The following is a 19,062-nucleotide window of genomic DNA, read 5'->3' as shown; positions in this document are numbered from 1 at the left end:
TTTCGGATGCCTCGTAACCGGTAAGTCGTGTGACCCTGACAGCGTCAGTGTACCAGTGACCCGGTTTTGGTCACCAACTCCGGTGAGTTTGAACTGATGTCAATGCTTATGGAAGTGGGTTGAACCATAATTGAACACAATTTCTTGATTTTCAATCAGTTTGTTGTTATTAGTTCCTTCCTAGATAAGGTCCATTTTAGTGTAAATCAGCTCCTGTCGGGAAAACTGAGTCCTATTACATGGACATCTATGCTACTATACAGCCATCACAAAGCTTTTGTTTTTAATGCAACAACATGCCTGTAATAGGAAATTCTGTTTCTGTTTCAAAAAAACCTTCAACTTATGTATCTAATAATGTGTTGGAACTGGCACACGTACAATATGGTACTACAGCCTCATCCCCAATACCTGATAGGGTTCGCTCGCAGGAGACAGAGACTCCGGGCTAGGAGACTACTGATAATGTCCCCGATATGGTCACTGGCACTCATAATACAAGCAAGGAATTGGCCTGCCAGGCAAACCATTTGGAAACTGTAGGGGTTGCTATTCCTGAAATCCAAACAGGAAGTAGCAATGACTCTACGATGCTCCCCCCTACAGTCACATATTCTGCTGGAGAAAAAGGAAAGAAGGACACTCAGGAGTTACTGATAGACCCTACTATACAGCCTCTGCCGGGGTCTCAGGAAACTTCCCAGGAGCATATCTCTCCTGCACAGTGGATGCAAAGTACGGACAACATAACCAAAGAGCTTGACCCGTGTAACAGCTTCTCCGACTTCTGTACATGGGTAACTTTGCTGGAAAAAGGCATCTAGTTAAAATGGACAACTTCTGCCTAACAGATCCACAACCTCTATTAGTGGCGCAACATCAATTCGATAAAATAGATAAGGTTTGCCAAACTGATCTACAATCTTAGAAAGTGGACCAGTCCTCACAGACCATGCAGAAAGTAATTCAATATAGCCAATATGCAATGTCACTCCCTTTATCATGGGCAACGAGTGAGTTAATACAGGATTCTACCTCATGCCGTCTACTATTGTATGTAAACCGGCACTTTCTCGTTCATCCCAACTGGTGGACTCCAAAATGAATCCTGCCAACTATCGAAGTTTACGCATGGAAAAAACCCAAATGCTGATTATATTGGATAAAATATTGGATAAAATATTTTATTGGCTGACCTGGCCTCCTCTCTACACTGCTCCTCTCAACTCCTCCTGGTGGGTGATCTCAACATTCATCTGGACTCTCCCGACTCCTCAGGACATTTCCTCAAGCTATGCAATTCTCTCTCCCTATCTATCCTACCCTCTGGCTACACGCACACCGCAGGCCTCCCCTTGGATGCTCTCATCTCCACTGACATCCCTCTCTATACCACTCTCTATTGGACCGACCACTCTCTTCTCTCAAAACACCTGACACTCTCCTCTACTCCTGCAGCATCATACCCGGCACTGCCACTCGGCTTCAAAGTCACCAGCCCATGAAAAAAGTGACAGTGGCTGCCTTTGCCTCCACCTACTCTCCTCCGCCCATTCCTGCTGTTCGCTCCCATCCGGACACTGCCCTCGCCAACCTCAACCTCTCTATCTCCAATACTCTTGCCCCTGCCATGAGGGTCCGACTGAAGCCTTCCAAAAAGTGCAGCTCTTAGTACAACTCCGACTTGGCTGCCCTTAAAGGTAAATGTGGGGCAGCTGAGCGTAAATGGAACTCATCGGGCGGACCATCTGACAAAATGACCTGCAGCCTCCTTCAAAGGTAATATCGACTCTGCATCCACTCCATGAAAATAGTCTTTATTCAAGCCTGCATCTCCCCGGTGTCAAACAACATGGCCACACTTTTCAAAGTCTGCAGGAAACTGGTCAATCCTACAGCAGCCTCCTCTTCAGTCACACCCACCCAGGACCTTTGCTCAGCCCTGACCGCACACTTCATCACAAAAACCCAAGACATTCTCTCCTCCCTCTCTTCCACTCCACAGCATACACCAACACCAGAGCCTCCCTTGCCTCCCCCGCCCCTTCTCTTACCCTCTCCTCTCTCTCACCCGTCACACCTGATGAGGTCACCAGACAAGTCTGGTCTATGAAGCCTTCATCCAAACAGGTGGTCCCCTGCCCGTCTGAAACCATTAAGGACAATATTGACTCCCTCTCCCCAGTCCTGGCTGACCTCTGCAACCTCTCTTTCTCACCTGGAGTTTTCCCTACCACCCTCAAGCACTCCCTTGTGCACCCTCTGCTCAAGAAACCCTCTGCCGACCCCTCCATTCCGGTAAACTACCACCCTATCTCCATCACTCCTTTCTTAGACAAACTCTTGGAGAAGTTGGCTATCACTCAGCTGACCCTCCACACTGAATCTCTTGGTTGCTTCCATGACCACAGTCTGGATTTAGAGCATCCAGAGGCGCAAAAACTGCTCTTCTGAACACCCGTGAAGACCTGCTTTCAAATCTTGACACTAACACTACCCCTATCCTCATTCTCCTTGACCTCTCCTCTGCTTTTGATACAGTTAACCACAACATCTTGATAGCACATCTCCGTGTCACCCTGAGAATCATAGGTCAGGCTCTGGCATGGTTAGTCTCCTTTCTCTCCGACCGCCCATCCTAGGTGGAACTCAGAGCCTTTTGCTCGACTATTGCTCTCTAAACCTGCAGCGTTCCCCCGGGATCTAACCTCTCCCCCTGGTTCTTCAACGTCTATTTTGCTGCAAGGAATTGGCCTGCCAGGCAAACCATTTGGAAACTGTAGGGGATGCTACTCCTGAAATCCAAACAGGAATTAGTAATGACTCTATGACGCTCCCCCCAAGAGCCAGATAGTCTCCTGGAGAAAAAAGGAATGAAGGACACTCAGGAGTTACTGATACCCCTACCAAGCAGCCTCTGCCGGGGTCTCAGGAAACTTCCCAGGAGCATATCTCTCCTGCACAGTGGATCCAAAGTAAGGACAACATAACCAAAGAGCTTGACCCGTGTAACAGCTTCTCCGACTTCTGTACATGGGTAACTTTGCTGGAAAAAGGCATCTAGTTAAAATGGACAACTTCTGCCTAACAGATCCACAACCTCTATTAGTGGCGCAACATCAATTCGATAAAATAGATAAGGTTTGCCAAACTGATCTACAATCTTAGAAAGTGGACCAGTCCTCGCAGACCATGCAGAAAGTAACTGACTGCTTGGGATTTGACGCTGTATCAAGACAATATGCAATGTCACTCCTCTTATCATTGGCAACGAACGAGTTAATACAGGATTCTACCTCCATGCTGTCTACTATTGTATGTAAACCTACACCGGCACCTTCTCGTCCACCCCGACTGGCGAACTCTAACATGAATCCTGGCAACGATCGAGGTTTACCGGTGGAAAAAACCCAAATGCTGATTATATTGGATTAAAACTACAAGAGACTTCGCAATGGATCGAAGAATCTTTATCATTACAAACATAGAGAAGTCGGGATGGAAAAAATCCTGAGAGACTTGAACAGGGCCGGGAGCTGTTAGAACCTCTGATTTGAAGATCATGCGTAGGCTCCAGCTGGGTGGGCTGGTGTGCCCAGAAACACAGGGACTGTGTCCTGGTGGGGTGTGGGACCAGTAACTTGCCACTTTTTCTAAGTATGTGCCAATAACTTCTCAAAAAAGGGCTCCTCGAACTTGAGATTAGTACTTGAACTTAATGAGGTCTAACATTTTGTCTAGAAATGTTCTCTTCTAATGTGTTTTGGGATTATCTGTAATTGTTCTAGTTACCCTCTGATGCTTATTAGTGTACTTTTTGCCTGTCATGTTTCTGTCTTTTGTCTGTTGACTTTGTTGTTTTGTGAAATAGTGCTCTGAGGCCTATGGGCGTGTGATGCTTTATAAAAATAAAAAAAAATAAAAGAAATGGGTGTCCCCACGTGGATGCTTCCTGGCTGAAAATGCAGGAGCAGATGTCTTGTTCTACAAGTTTTAGATCCTCCAAGTGCCAATGATGTGCTCCGAAACAGAGACGGCTGTAGTTACCCTCACCCAGATCCAGCAGTGGTAAGGGTCTGCACCATTCAACCTGGCCGTGGCTATCCACTCATGAATAACCATAACCTCTGCCCAGCAACAGGCATTCAGACCCCAAGACGTATACTGGGACCAGACAGTCCCAGCCCCCATGCCCAGGCTCGCACACAAACCACTTTGCCCAGGAAAGTAGCAGCTTTCCCCTGCAAAGGGCTCCCCATACATGTCAATTCCGTAACCAAGAGGGGAGGCAAAAGGCCAAAGACAAATATGACCACGGACAAGCACAAACCTCGTTGAATAGCCATTTTAGGTCGCTAGCCACCATTAGTAGCCCTTGCTGGCAAATGCAAAAATGCACCAGCTACCAGCTCATACAAGGCACATTGTTAATGTAACCAAAAATCCACTAATGACAAGTTATGAGGATATAAAGTATCCTAGCGTGCTACACTTTAAGGTGATATATGAAATTGTAACGATACAATCAATTCACTCAGAGAGACATAGCTCCTCAGTACTGATAGTCTGATGGATAGATCAGTTTCCCCAAAAGCATGAGCAAAAATACGCAGGAAGTAAAGCAGAAGTCTTTACTTGCCTCCGAAAACTCAGGTCAGGAGTCCAAACAAAGCAAAAAGAACGGGTGTCGCATTAAAGACTGTGGGAGGAAAGCAGCAAAAAGAACATCTTTCTTAACAGTTATCATTAGTGGATATCTCAGCGGGCTTTGTCTGTGCTCTATTCTAACACACAGAGCAGACAGAATCTGCAGAGGTCCCAGCCTCTCAGCTGGCAAGAAAATCTGATGTGAGCAGAGACATCAGAAGATTTTATGCACCCTGTGGGAAAATGCACCAGGTGGATTTTCCGCTCCACATGGCTCTGCACACAGAGAATACCGACCAAAATGACACAGTGGTACTAAAGGATGGAGAGAATTTGCCTCCACGTGTTTGAGCTCTTTCATGGTATCCAAAAGTAGGCCCTTGCTGCATGCCTTCCTCAGGTTTCTCGTTCCCCTAGCTATCATTCATGCAGGGTTTTTATGCTTCTTCTTTGGGAGACCTGAAAATGTAAATATGTTTAGGACATTACATATACTCATTAATTCCTCCTGAACTACTTTATCACCTGATATGCAAGCTCCTAAATGGTTGGAAAACTGTTTTTTTTTGTTGATATTAGCACATGGAGATCATTATTGGTCTCCTCTCAACCAATCAGAATATTAAGAGCACAGTCAATACCTACTGGGATTTAGTGCATTCTAAACATTTTGGCTTCAAATGCAGACAGGGAAACCACAATGCAAGCAGCACTTTAAAAACATGTTTTATATCTGAGGCACTTGTTCTAATGGTACTAACACAAGAGCGTGTGTCGTCCCTTCTGGTTTTTGGCTTCACTTTCCGTCTGGAACTTCACTGCCAGTGGCCATCTTGGATTGGTGACATCACTTCCTCTCACCATTTTGGATCAATCCCATCTCCAGCCAAAGGCCACAAGAGGCTCCTCTGGGAACACCAATCAGAAATCGCTCATCCCAGCAACACCAGGGACAATATCAGAGAGACCGACCAATGATACTCTAGGTGATCAGGTAACAAGAGCATGCGTCATCCCATCTGAATATCCTTGGGACGTCCAACCGGAGGGTCCCATTGAAGAGCGGAACAGTGAAGGGTGAAGACCAGCAATTGACCAGCCTCTTTGCCTCTTAGTCTATGAGCCTTTGCTTTCGCCTTTCTCCCTGTTGCACCTGCGAGTACCCCAAGCTCCCTAATTACTGTACTGCCTCTCCACACTGTGCTCCTTGCCTATAGTGCATTCACTCCTGCTCCTCCTGCTGCTCCTCCTCCACCTCACCTCTCCCTAAGCTCTCTCCATTCACGCTACAGCATCCTACTTTCCTATCCCTAGTATAAAACACACAACTAAAGACTCCCACTACTCCACTCTCTTCCACCTCCTTCTAACAAACCAGACAAGCTAACCATACCTCCCTCTAACACCTATCCACCTCGCCTCGCTTCCTCCGAGAGTCAATTTCTCTACTCGTCCTTACCTCATCAACTGAACATTGCACTCTGGAATGCCCAGTTGTGTGCAACAAAACTTCCTTTATCGCGGACTACTTTTACTCCAGCCCTCCTCCCCTAGACCTTCTCCCTATCACTGAAGACTGGATTTCTCCATCTGACACTGCCACTCTGGTGGCTCTACACAACTCCAAACTATCCTTCATTCACTCTCCTTGACTGACTGGCAAAGGTGGAGGCATCAGACACATACTCTCTTCCCGCCTCAATGCTTCACAAATCTCCAATGCTACGTAATCTCCTACCTCTTTGGAATTTACCATCTCTACTATTTCTCTGTGTCACTCGGTTTGCATCATCTCCATCTATCGCCCCCTACTGGTCCCACTGGACCCTTCTTTAATGACCTTGGGCAACTCCTTCATTCTCTTTCTACTAGACATTAACTCATTCTATTATGTGACTTTAGCCTTCCCTGTCCAACCACTTCTCAGAAATCTGAACATTAGTCTTTTCTTAGTGACCACGGTCTCCACTCCATAACCTACCTACCCACGCAGGGGGTAACTCTTTGGATCTCTTATTCATCGCGACCTCTCTCTCAGCCAGTAATACTCCTGTCACACCATCCATATCTGATCACTCAATTGTTTCCATCACCGTCTCCTTTCCACTCTTTGACCTTTCCTCACCACTTGCTTCACATATTACTAAAAGGAAATGCAAACCTTCTGCCATTCCCCCTTTCTCTCTGATCTACAGTTCTCACTCTCCTCCTTCACACCCAATGCCTCTTCCACCAACACTGCCTTCTCCAGTTGCTAATCCCCACTATATGACTGATTACCCTCTAAATTCCCACTGTTTACTTTCACCCCCAAGTCTCAGCATCCTCAACCATGGGTCACCCCATTCATGTGCTCTCTCTGCATGGACATGCATAGGCTGCTACTCAAATGGAGGCGTACCCACTCACATGAGGACCTGCAGCTCTACCTCTCTTCCCTGAACTCTCTCAAGCCCACTCTCGATAGAGCAACAAGGGAATTCTACCAAACCTCATTGACTCTCCCTCCAACCATCCTCACCAACTACAGGGCACCCTAATCTCAGCCATCACTTCTCCTAAGCCCATGACCATCATCTCCACTCTCACAGCTAATGACATAACTGAATACTTCAATGCAGACATTTCCAAAATTAGAGACTCTCACTTGGCCCCCCTCACAATCCCTCCTCCTCCATTTTACATCCAATGCCGACTCTACCATCATCCTCTGTCTCTGTCTCCCATTGTAGTCGCACTAATACTGACAAAGTGCTATCTCTACTGATGAAGGTTAACCCCTCTTGTGCCCCATCAGACTCTCTTGGTCCTCAGTTAGTCAAGTTTATTGCCCCTATAGTGGCCTCTCACCTCGCTGAACTCTTCAACCTGTCCTTCGACTCCACTTGATTTCCCCCCGTTTTCAAAACAGCCACAGTCATCCCTCTCTTAAAAAAGCAAGGGAGTGACCTGAACCTACCGGCTAACTTGTGTCCTGTGTCTCTCCTTCCGCACTACTCTAAAGTGCTTGAAAGGGTTGTGTTCAACCATTTTACCAAATTTCTAGACATATAGAACCTTCGAGACCTCCTAGAAACAGGCTTCTGCACCTATTACGCCACAGAAACTGCTCTTATTAACGTGTCCAAATTCATCACCTCTGCTAAGCACTCCAACCTATCCTCTATCTTAATTCTTCTTGACCTGTCTGCTGACTTTGACACTGTTAATCACTTTGATCTCTTAAATACTCTTTCGTCATGGGATTCACGATCAAGCCCTTGCCTGGATTGAATCCTACCTTGCATGTCACTAATTTTCTGTCTCCTGGAGCAACAACACCTCTCAACTCACTCCTCTAACTGTTGGTGTTCCACGAGGCTCTGCCTTTGGTCGACTCCTCTTTACACTCTACACCTCTGCTCTTGAGGCACTAATCTCCTCCTTTGAGTTCTCATATCAACTCTTCCAGGATGACACCCACATCTTCTTCTCTTTTCCTGAACTCTCCTCTGATCTCTCTAACAACATTTCCAACTGTCTCTCTGCCATTAAATATTAAGGTTTTGCACTCTCTGATGTTAAACTCTAACAAAACAGAGCAACTCTTTTTCCCTGCCAAAAGCTCTCTCTCATCTCTTCCTCTGCCTATCCAGTTTCCACATTCTACTCCCCCCTACTTTTCTTCAGCTAGAAATCTCTGTGCAATTTATGACCCTTCTCATACCTTCTCTACTTTTGACTCTAAAATGGGAACACCAGCTCGCCGCAACCTCCTAAATATTAGGACAACCAGGCACCTCCTTCCTTTTAACACCGGCAAGCATCTCTTAACCCCTCTTGTTGTCTCTAAACTGGACTACTGTGCCAGCATCCTCTTTGGTCTCCCCAACTATGCCTTCTGTCCTCTCAAAACGATCCTTAACTTCACTACCAGGACTCTTTTTGACCTCCCTCACTTCACATCTACTTTCTTGTACCTTCTCTAGGCTGGATGGCTGATGATGCAAAACAGGGACAGATTTTCATTTGTTCTCCTAGTACACAAATCTATTCATGGTAAGGCACCACTGTATCTATCCTCCTCTATCCAATTCTACAAGCCTTCTCGTAATCTCCGCTCTGTCTCCTCGACTACCCTTGTGGCTCTTTGCCCTCCCTGTGCTTCTTTTTGTTCTGCTCTTTCTCGCTTCAAGCCTCACTTGCATGGACTTCTCTTCCACGGGACATCCGAGAAACACTCCACACGGATGTGTTCAAAACCAAACTAAAGCCTACCTCCACGCCTCCGAGTTACCCTCCTAACCTACCTTTCTCCCTACTCGCCCACTCCACTGGAACCTGCTGCCCATAACAATAAAAGCCAGCCCAACTGTGGACCGCTTTAAAGCTTGGGTTAAACTTCACTTACTTGCTAAAGAGGGAGCTCCCCTACCCTGTCCCCCATCCTCTCTACGCTTGCCTCCTTAGGTTAATGTTACTTTTGTAAGTCGCCTGTTTTTTTAATATATTTTGTTTCTGTTTGTTGTGCACCTGGTATATATCCCACTTTTGTATACATTGATAATCTGACGCTCTACTTGTTCTCAACTTTGTGGTACTGTAGAGGCTCCCTTCGCATGAACGCCTCCACCATCTGTAAGTGTGTTCGTGTAACTCATTTCTGATGGAAATGGATTTCCCTGTTCTCAAATAAACACAAATACCAACACTAGGATGAACTAGCATCTCTTGAATTAATGGGTCATGCTGGCATGTCATGGGCGTAATTTTAGGGATGGACAAGGGTGTTTGACCCCCTCAACTTTTGTGGCACACCATTTTCTCCCAATCATTTGGCAGGAGCCCCTTTCATTTAGATGTCATGGCCCCCCTCTCCCAACATGTTCAGCAAAGTTACTCCACTGTAGCATGTATGTTGACAGCGGGTAGTGGTACCACAAGCTCGGAGCAGCAGCGGACTGCCTATAGGGAACTCTGGAGATTTCGTTGTAGGCCTCTGCACCCTGGGCAGCGGCAGACTGGCCTACAGGGAACTCTTGTCAGATTTCTTGGTATGCCTCTGTGCCTTGGGCGGGAGTGAACTGGCCTATAGGGAACTCTGGAGATTTCCCGGTAGGCCTCTGCACACTGGGCAGCGGCGTACTGGCCTATAGGGAACTCTGGAGGGCAGTGGCGGGCTGGCCTATATGGAACACTAGAGATTTCTCGGTAGGCCTCTGCACCTTGGGCAGTGGCGGACTGGCCTACAGGCAGGGGTGCCGAGTATGCGGGTGCTCCGGGGCCTGAGCACCCGCCGGCAGAATGCAGTCGGGGCTGAGCCCCCCTCTTCCCCCCGGGCAGAGAGAAGATATGCAGTGTGGATGGCCCTTAGTTCCATCCATACTTTGTCTCTCTCTGGCGGCTTGGGTAAAAGCCGGTTAAAAAACGATGTTCAAAAATTGAGGGACAGATGCAAAGCAAGAGGCTCTTGTTTGCATCTGTCCCTCAATTTCTAAAATTCGTATTAGTTTGGGTATACTTCTACATCTGTGCACCCGGGTGCACGGATATAGAGGTACACCCAACCCAAAACAATTTTTAGAAATGGAGGCACAGATGCAAAGCAAGTCTGTCCCTCAATTTCTAAATATCGTTTTGGGTTGGGTGTATTTGTATATCTGTGCACCCCTCTTGACAAGAGGGGTGCAGAGATGTAGAGGTACACCCAACCCCTCAATTTCTAAAACTCGTTTTGGGTTGGGTGTATTTGTAGAAATGGAGGCACAGATGCAAAGCAAGTCTGTCCCTCAATTTCTAAAAATCGTTTTGGGTTGGGTGTATTTGTACATCTGTGCACCCCTCTTGGCAAGAGGGGGGTGCACAGATGTAGAGGTACACCCAACCCAAAAATATTTTTAGCAAAGGAGGCAGAGATGCAAAGCAAGTCTGTCCCTCAATTTCTCAAAATCTTTTTAGGTTGGATGTATTTGTACATCTGTGCATCCCTCTTGCATTGCATCTGCGGAGGGAGGTGGCAGGGCGAGGGCAAATGAGACTGTTTGCATGTCTCTGAGTGTGTACGTCGTGAGGGTGAATGCTATGCTATGGGTGGGGAACAGAGCTGTTGAGGGAGGTAACTCCCCTTAATTCTACACAAGGTAACATCGTGGGAGAGGGTGGGAGTGTGGGATGAAGTTGGATCACCTTCTTGGGCGGGGGGGTTTAGCAGGTGGGGGACAGTAGAATGTGATAATTTGGCCTTTTAAAGACCACACAAATCGGCTGAAATAAATCAGTCTTTTTTGTATTTGTTCTTCAAGATGCATAATGATCACATAGAACCCAGTATGGACTGTGCCATACTGTTGACCTTGTTCAGTGTAATAGCATCCAATGGGACAGTACTTGCAGGCCTAATGGTGCAGAGCTAATGGGCTTCTATATAGACAGTAAAAGCACTTCTCAGCAGGGCTGTGTAATCTATTTTCTACTAGAGCTGCCATATTTGAAATGGGGCAATGCTGGTACTCTTCAGTTAGCTCGCTAAACAGGGCTTCTATAATTGTAATTCTATGCTTTTGTTGAGGCAATGATAGTTCATCTTAGCGGTGCTGCTATACTTTTGATGGGACAACATCAGCACTTCTCAGTTGAGCTGCTACACTCTTATTGACAAGGCCCCAGCACTTCTCAGCAGATTTATTTGTTTTACTTTAATTGGTTATTTATAATGCGCGTAATACCCAGCAGATTCTATGCGTGGAGCGAGGGATCGAACCTGTGTTGCGCGGACTGAGGGATCGAACCTGTGTTGCTCCATGTCATCTTGCTTCCAAGGCAAGTACGTTGCCCCTGAGCTATCCTCCCGAGACTCTGAAGATCTGAAGTACATTTAATGATACAGAACCAGAACTATTGAGCAAGTCTAACATCATCTTCATCATCATCAGAATAACTCAACACTGTTGTGGTTATATAAGAGCTAATGGCCCTCATTACAACACCGGCGCTAGAACATGGCGCTATTAGCACCATGGTTGGTGCCGGTGTTGTAACGGGTCAGCCATGGTTCAATGGGGAATTACCACCCCATTCCAAGGTTGGCAGGGCGGTAATTCCCCATTGAACCATGGCCCTTCCCCATTCCCATTTTCGCCCCATAGGGCTCAATGGGACTGGGGAAGGCGCTAAGTACGGTACCGCGAATTGCGGTACCGTACTTAGCACCAAGGTCCCTTTGCGGGTCCCTACTTTAATGGCTGGTGTAGACCAGCCGTTAAGGTCGGGTCCCGCAAAGGGACCTCGTAATCAGGCGCTAAGTGTTTAATGGCGCCGCATCCTTTTACGGCGTCGTTAAACACTTAGCGCCAGGGTCCTAATGAGGGCCAATATATACAGACCTCCCAGACTCCCAGCTGACTTCCAAGAGCACCTCTCCCATCGGCTCATCAACAACATTAAATAGTCCTCCAAAATCCTTCTATTAGGAGACTTAAATTTAGGATACAATGATCCTAAGCATAAATCTGCCACAACCCTAGCTAAAGAACTCGCAGACTTAGGTTTCTCCCAAGGAGTCCTCATCCCCACTCACTCCAAAGGCCGCACCCTTGACTGGGTCATGGATCACAACTGTGCATCCAACATTACCTCAAACACCGCCCTTCCATGGACGGACCACACGTGCATCAAATTCCTCATCCCCACCAACCCCAAACCTAAGACTCACCCACGCTCCACCTGCCACAATAAGAAGTTCTAAAAAACCCAATGCAGACAACTTGCGTCCCCACCTTAAAAGCCCTTGCCTAGCACCACCTTTCTCTCAGGACCCAAATATACTATCAGCTATCTTCAATGAAACTCTCACCAATGCCATAAACTCTATAGCCCCAACTGAAAACAAGAAGGGAAAAAAATCATTTCACTGCAACTCTTGGTTCTCGGGAGAACTCCAAACCCTCTGAGCCCAAAAGGGTCAGTCGCTTAAAAACTGGCAAACAGATCCGAATGACCTAAATAAGAGCCTCTTCAGAAAAATAGCCCTCCAATATAAAAAAGCCATTTTAGCAGCAAAATCCAACTCCTTCAATGATAGGATCTCAAAGGCCAACTCCTAAGCTAAAGAACTATTCGCATTCTTTAATGAATTAGACACTCCTCCGGCTACCGCTGATGAGATAACCAAAGACAAAGCCTGGTGTGCCAGCATTCAGTCCGCCATGCTTAACAAAATAAAACTCCTCCAGAACAAAATCCAAAACCACTGCAAAGCCCTCCCAAACCAAGAAACCAACCGCCCCACACAAGACAAGCGTAGTAATTTAAATCACGCTCAATTCTCCTTCAGAGATGTCACTGAACCTGAGGTCCTTAATCTCATCAAAAACCTCAAACCATCCCTCTGCAAAGCAGACATTTGCCCTACCAAAATCATTGAGGAATGCGCTAATGACCTAGCACCCCTGATTACTGCCTTCATTAACGCATCTTTCCAAACAGGAACTGGCCCAAACAATCTCAAGGAAGCCTGGGTGCTGCCACTTCTAAAAGAGGCCGCACTTGACCCAGCGCAACCCAACAACTACAGACCGATAACGACAGTCCCGTTCCTCCTAAAAATCCTGGACAAAGCAGCTCACATCCAGATCCAGTCATATATAGAAGCTAACTCCATACTAGGCAAAAGACAATCTGGCTTCCGTGTCGGGCATGGAACAGAATCCACCTTATTAGACCTAAAAAATCAAATTTCACAGATCATGGACAAAGGCAAACCTGCCCTGTTCCTCCTTCTCAATCTCTCAGCTGCTTTCGACCTGGTAGATCACCAAACACTCACCACCCACCTCACCCATGCAGCCCATTTCTCTAATCAAGCAGCATCCTGGATCACTTCCTTGAAGGAAGAGCCATCAAGGTCTACTCCAACACAGCAAACGCATATCCTACCACTATAAACTGCGGTGTCCCCCAAGGATCTTGTGCAGCCCCCACCCTCTATAACCTCTTCACAAAACTCCTCTTCGACTTACTTGACTCCATGGGTGTTGCATATACAAACTATGCAAATGACACTCAAGTAGTTATCCCCCTATCTGGACTCTATCACCAAGACACCACGGCCCTTCACAACATCTATGCCACTATCCAAGCTTGGATGGCAATCAATGGCCTCTGTCTTAACGGGGAGAAGACTGAAATTCTCATCCTGGGCCAGACAAACACATTATCGAAACTAAGCCCCCAACATAGATAACTCAACCATCTCCGTATCATCCTCTGTCAAGACTCTAGGTGTTCACATTGACGCAAATCTATCGATGAACAAACATGTCAGCACCATAGCCTCTACATCAGTGTTCAGCACCAAACTCATCAATGCCATTAAACCCTACCTATCCACCCCCAACCGCTTGGCCATAGCCAGAGCAACTATAGGAGCCAAACTCGATTATTGCAATGCCCTCCTAGCTGGCACCTCCACCAAAAACATTCGCAGACTGCAAACCACACAAAACAATGCCCTCAGAGCCGCCATGAGCATCCCTAGAAGAGACCATATATCACACGCCAGACATGAAGCACGGTGGCTCCAGGACAAAGACCGTATTACTCTGAAAATCCTCACCATCACTCACAGGTGCATCAACAAAACCGCTCCAGCATACCCATCTGAAGCAATATCAAGGACCACATCCACTCGCCCCACGAGAGCTCAGTACACCAACCAGCTACACATACCAGGCATAAAGAGAGCCACAGCGGGAGGTCTAGGCTTCTCCTATATTGCACCAAAACTCTGGAACTCACTCCCTGCCACCCTTAGAGCTGAAACTTCCATCTCTGTCTTCCGCAACAACCTCAAGGCCACTCTCCTCAACTAGCAAGTGGAGGACTGCCTCCTCTACTTTTGCCATGTATATTGTAATATAACACAAATGTAATATAACTGTATTGCAACCTGTATATATACTGCTAATGACTATGCAACTATATTGCAACCTGTATATATATTGCTAATGACCTTGTAACTAAGTAACTAAGCTTTGTACTGTAACAAGTGCCACAATGTCCTCGGGCTGTTGTGTGCTATATAAATACGAATAAATAAAATATATTTAAAGGGATGGAATTACTCAGAATGTAGCAGCACTATTCAATAACCCAAAGTGCTTAAGCATAGTTAATGTGAAAATACTACACTTCTCATCGTTGGAACAGTACTGCACCTTCTCACAGAGGCTTCTACACCTTTTATGGGGCAGCACTGATCCAGCCTACCGGACAGCTTCACTTTTAATGGCACTTCTCAATAAGGCTGCTAGACTTCAGTAGGAAATGACCAACACTACCCCGCAGGGAATTGCATACTCTTGATGCCACCGAAGCAGCACTTCCACCCACCACAGCTGCTTTATTTTTAATGGCACAGTGCGTGTACTTCTCAGCCACTCTGCTTTACATTTAAACAAACAGAATTGTCATTTCTCAGCAGGACTGCAACACTATACCATTGTGTTCTGTATGTTGAATGCTTCTTCACCACCAATGTGGGTTCATGGCACTCACCCAGTGTCTAAATTGTAGATCTGGCTACATTCAATTCTCAACAGGCATATCCTGAGCTGCCTGCAGTACATAAGCTGCCACTCAGAATGTTGGAAGCCGTGATGGGGCAAGGGATAGAAGGCCAGGGCCTGTAGGATAGCAGAATCAGCAGGCTCTTACAACCTGCTCACTTATTCATGGGGCAACATGAGCCTGATCCCACATACAGGGGGTTGTTACCCCTTTATCTCTGCTTAATGAAAGAATGAGCTCTCTCAGAAACAAGTTATCACCCCTGCACACACACTGAATGAATATGGTATGGATCTATAGATCGAGAAAACTGGAGTGAGAATTCGGAGTGTTTTAACAGAAATATAATTGTCTTCCCAGATGGGAGACTGACTCTATTAATATACATGGGGTCACTGAGAGGACCAAGAGTGAACTGTACGTTCAGTTGTGGGATTACCAGCAACGGGTATACTATGCTCCAAGGAGTGAGGTGCCCACTCAATATATCACACTGTTTAAAGGTGTGAGACCCATCCTGAATGCTTGCCCAAAGAGCCTTGGCCAGAGTTTCACACTGAAGAAGTGAGCATGTGATCCGGGGTCTGCAGCCCACACACATGCATGGGATCCCCTTGCACCCACTTGCGAGATTTGCACCAAATTAGTGAGATTGTGCTCCAAGGTAGAAGGCACACACACAGTCTTTGCTCTGAGGTTTGACACACTCACAGGATGGGATGGCATGGCGTTCTCCCATCCTAGTTGTGTTGCTCTGCCTTTTGATGGCCACTACAACCTGGATGATTATAGATGGGTGGAGTTGGGGCAGTGTTGGCCTACTGGAATGCAACTGCAAGGCTTAAACCTCCTTCTTACTTGACTTTAGTATATGCAGTACACGCTAGCCAATGTTTCCACTGTTCAGCGCTCCTCCCACCCACCTCGCAACAAGTTGGCGAAAACGTGCAAATGCGGTCATATAACAGCTGGTGATGTAACTTCCTATATTTGGGCAATTCATAAGTCGGCTCCCCTGCCTACAGGGAACTCTGGATGTTTCCTGGTAGGCTTCTGCACCCTGGGCAGTGGCGGACTGGCCTACAGGGAACTCTGGAGTTTTCCCGGTAGGCCTCTGCACCCTGGGCAGTGGCGGACTGGCTTACAGGGAACTCTGGAGTTTTCCCGGTAGGCCTCTGCACCCTGGGCAGTGGCGGACTGGCCTACAGGGAACTCTGGACGTTTTCCGGTAGGCTTCTTCACCCTGGGCAGTGCCGGACTGACCTATAAGGAACTCTGGATGTTTCCCGGTAGGCTTCTGCACCCGGGGCAGGGCTGGACTGGCCTACAGGGAACTCTGGATGTTTCCTGGTAGGCTTCTGCACCCTGGGCAGTGGCGGACTGGCCTACAGGGAACTCTGGATGTTTCCTTCTAGGTCTCTGTACCCGGGGCAGTGACGGACTGGCCTACAGGGAACTCTGGAGTTTTCCCTGTAGGCCTCTGCACTCTGGGCAGGCGTGAAGTGGCCTATACGGAACTCTGGAGATTTCCCGAAAGGCCTCGGAACACTGGGTCTCTTTGGTGTGGTAGTTCCACATTTTCCCAAAGTTAAAGGGTTGGGCCTGCTGAAAATATGTAATATGGGGCCACTTTGAAAATAGTTTCCTGGGCCTCTTTTGATTCCTTGTCCACTCCTGGCTGGAAGCCCTAAAAAAACAAGCACACATTTAAGTGGGTTCATACCTCCAATCTTCGGTCATCTGCTCAGCCTCGAGGGACAGTTGCAGGGATGTCAGAGGCTGAGTCCTTGAGTGCTTTTTTCCTCTGATGGGATTTAAGAGGGCCTATATTTGGACATGATATAAGCCCATCAACTGTGGAGGCATGTAAGAACAGCCCACTTAAGCCCTTGAATAACCGGGAACAAGGGGGCTTTAGCTGTTTATCTCGTTTTGTTGCCGCCAGCATTGTTTTGGCCTGGCCTGATATGTTACCCCACCTCCCCACGTGGCTGATAGACAATGTCTCCCCCCGCCCCCCACCTCCTCCTTTGTATGCGGGCGCCATGAAGCAGCTTAACCCGAATGGGGCGCCTCACAGATCACCCGGGGCCCTGCCAGAAATTGATGAGGACGATGTGATCCACCGCTCCCCAGCTGCAATCCATCAGAAGGGCCATCTCCGTGCTGTGGGCCGGCTTCACCCCACGTGGAACCTCGACAATATTTGCTTTGGTGATGTCAAGCCGCTGTGAATTAGGAAAGCGGCCTGAACAAACGGTGTGTAGTTGGCGTCAGTGCAAGTGCGTGCCCGTCACTGCTGCGTCGACGGCACGCCCCGGGAGCGTGTCCGGGCAGGGCCAATCTGGGCCTTTCATTGGCTCACTTCCCATCACGCTCGCGATCGGCGAGTTCTTACCTGTAAACCCGGAGTGCTGCCCAGCGTGCACACATTCCACGCTGAAAGGCAGCACAGGGCGTGGACTCCCACTCCCGCTTGCCTCGGTGCACTGAGGTGGAGCGGTTCTGTGGTTCCCCAGAGAGAGGGGTCAGGTCCTCAAAACAAGTGGGGGGACTCATTACCATACCAACTGAATGTGCCATCAGCAGACATCAGCATTTCAAGGTGCACTATGAAAAAAGTGGGTCGACTTGAGCCCTGTAGCATCAATGGATTTTATTTATTTTTTTTTTTTTTATAACGCGCTGAATGCCCGAGTTCGGTTTTTAAGCGCGGATTCCGGATTCGAACCTCTGTTGTTGTGCATGGTCACGTTGCCCCTGTGCTATCCTCCGTTCATCAGTGCACTTTACCAATATACAATATGGAGAACCCTGTCCTGTGTCACATATAAATACTGGCTCCACAGAGGGGGGGGGGTATCCAGAGTGGCAGGAGGGGGAGGGGAGAGAGGAGGACAGGGGGGAGCGTGCGTCGGTTTGCAAATTCAGGGAAAAGTCCAGAATTCTCTTTGGGATGGGAGAATTCAGGTTCTCCCAATGAATGTTAAATGTTAAAGGTATCTGTACCGCGCACCGTCACCCACGGAGTTGGTCCCCAGGCGCTCTGGCGGATTTGCAAACGAGAAGGTGGGATGGGTTAGTAGGTGAAGCGGGAGTAGGATAGTGAGAGGAGTGGTGCTCTGTTGGCAGCTTCAACTCGGTATACACCGGGTGCTGAGCTTTGGTGCAAGTATCGGATCGATGTCAGTCCTCGTATGCTGTTGGTGCGGCTTATGTGTTGTTGCGGTGTTGTGAAGTGCGTACGGGTTGTTGTGCGAGAGACGGTTGTGTGAGATTTTCGAGTGAGATACGCCTGCAGAAATGCTGAGTGTTTTGTTAGTGGGTTGTATGAAGTTTAACCTGCTAACATTCAGAACTCTGTCCGAGTGTGGCGCTCGCCAATCCTCCCAATCTCATCAGGGTGGGCAAAGGGGTTACGCCTGGCAGGGTTCTAGGTTTGTGTGAGGCGCTCCCTGTGCTGTTCTAACACGCTCTGTAAGTGTTCTAATTGCTCCTCGTCGTTCTATTCTAGCAAGCTCTGTAGGAGTTCTAATGCTGATGGATTGATTAGTGTGGGTTGGGTGTCTATTCTCCTTGGGTGCTGGAGCTGGTGTTGTGGTCTCCTCTCACAGACTTTCTATCTAAATGTGTCTTGGATATGGTACGGCTGGGAGGCAGTGGATGAGTCGTTTAAGGGCTTTCGTCTCGGTCTGAGTATGTGATCAGTCAATGGTGACCTCCTTTTGTGGCTATTTCCCATAACATCTTATGGTCTGTCGTGGGGTCCGTTCTTTGGGTTCTGTGTATGTCCATTTTGGGAGTGACCGGGGTGGGCATTCTAGTGCCTCGCTGTTGTAGTTACGCTGTGAAGAGCCATGATTTGAGGAG

This window comes from Ambystoma mexicanum, chromosome 12 (genome assembly GCF_040938575.1).
Source record: "Ambystoma mexicanum isolate Mex_15411 chromosome 12, UKY_AmexF1_1, whole genome shotgun sequence".
In the NCBI taxonomy this organism is placed as follows: Eukaryota; Metazoa; Chordata; class Amphibia; order Caudata; family Ambystomatidae; genus Ambystoma; species Ambystoma mexicanum.
This window is presented reverse-complemented; position numbering follows the sequence as displayed.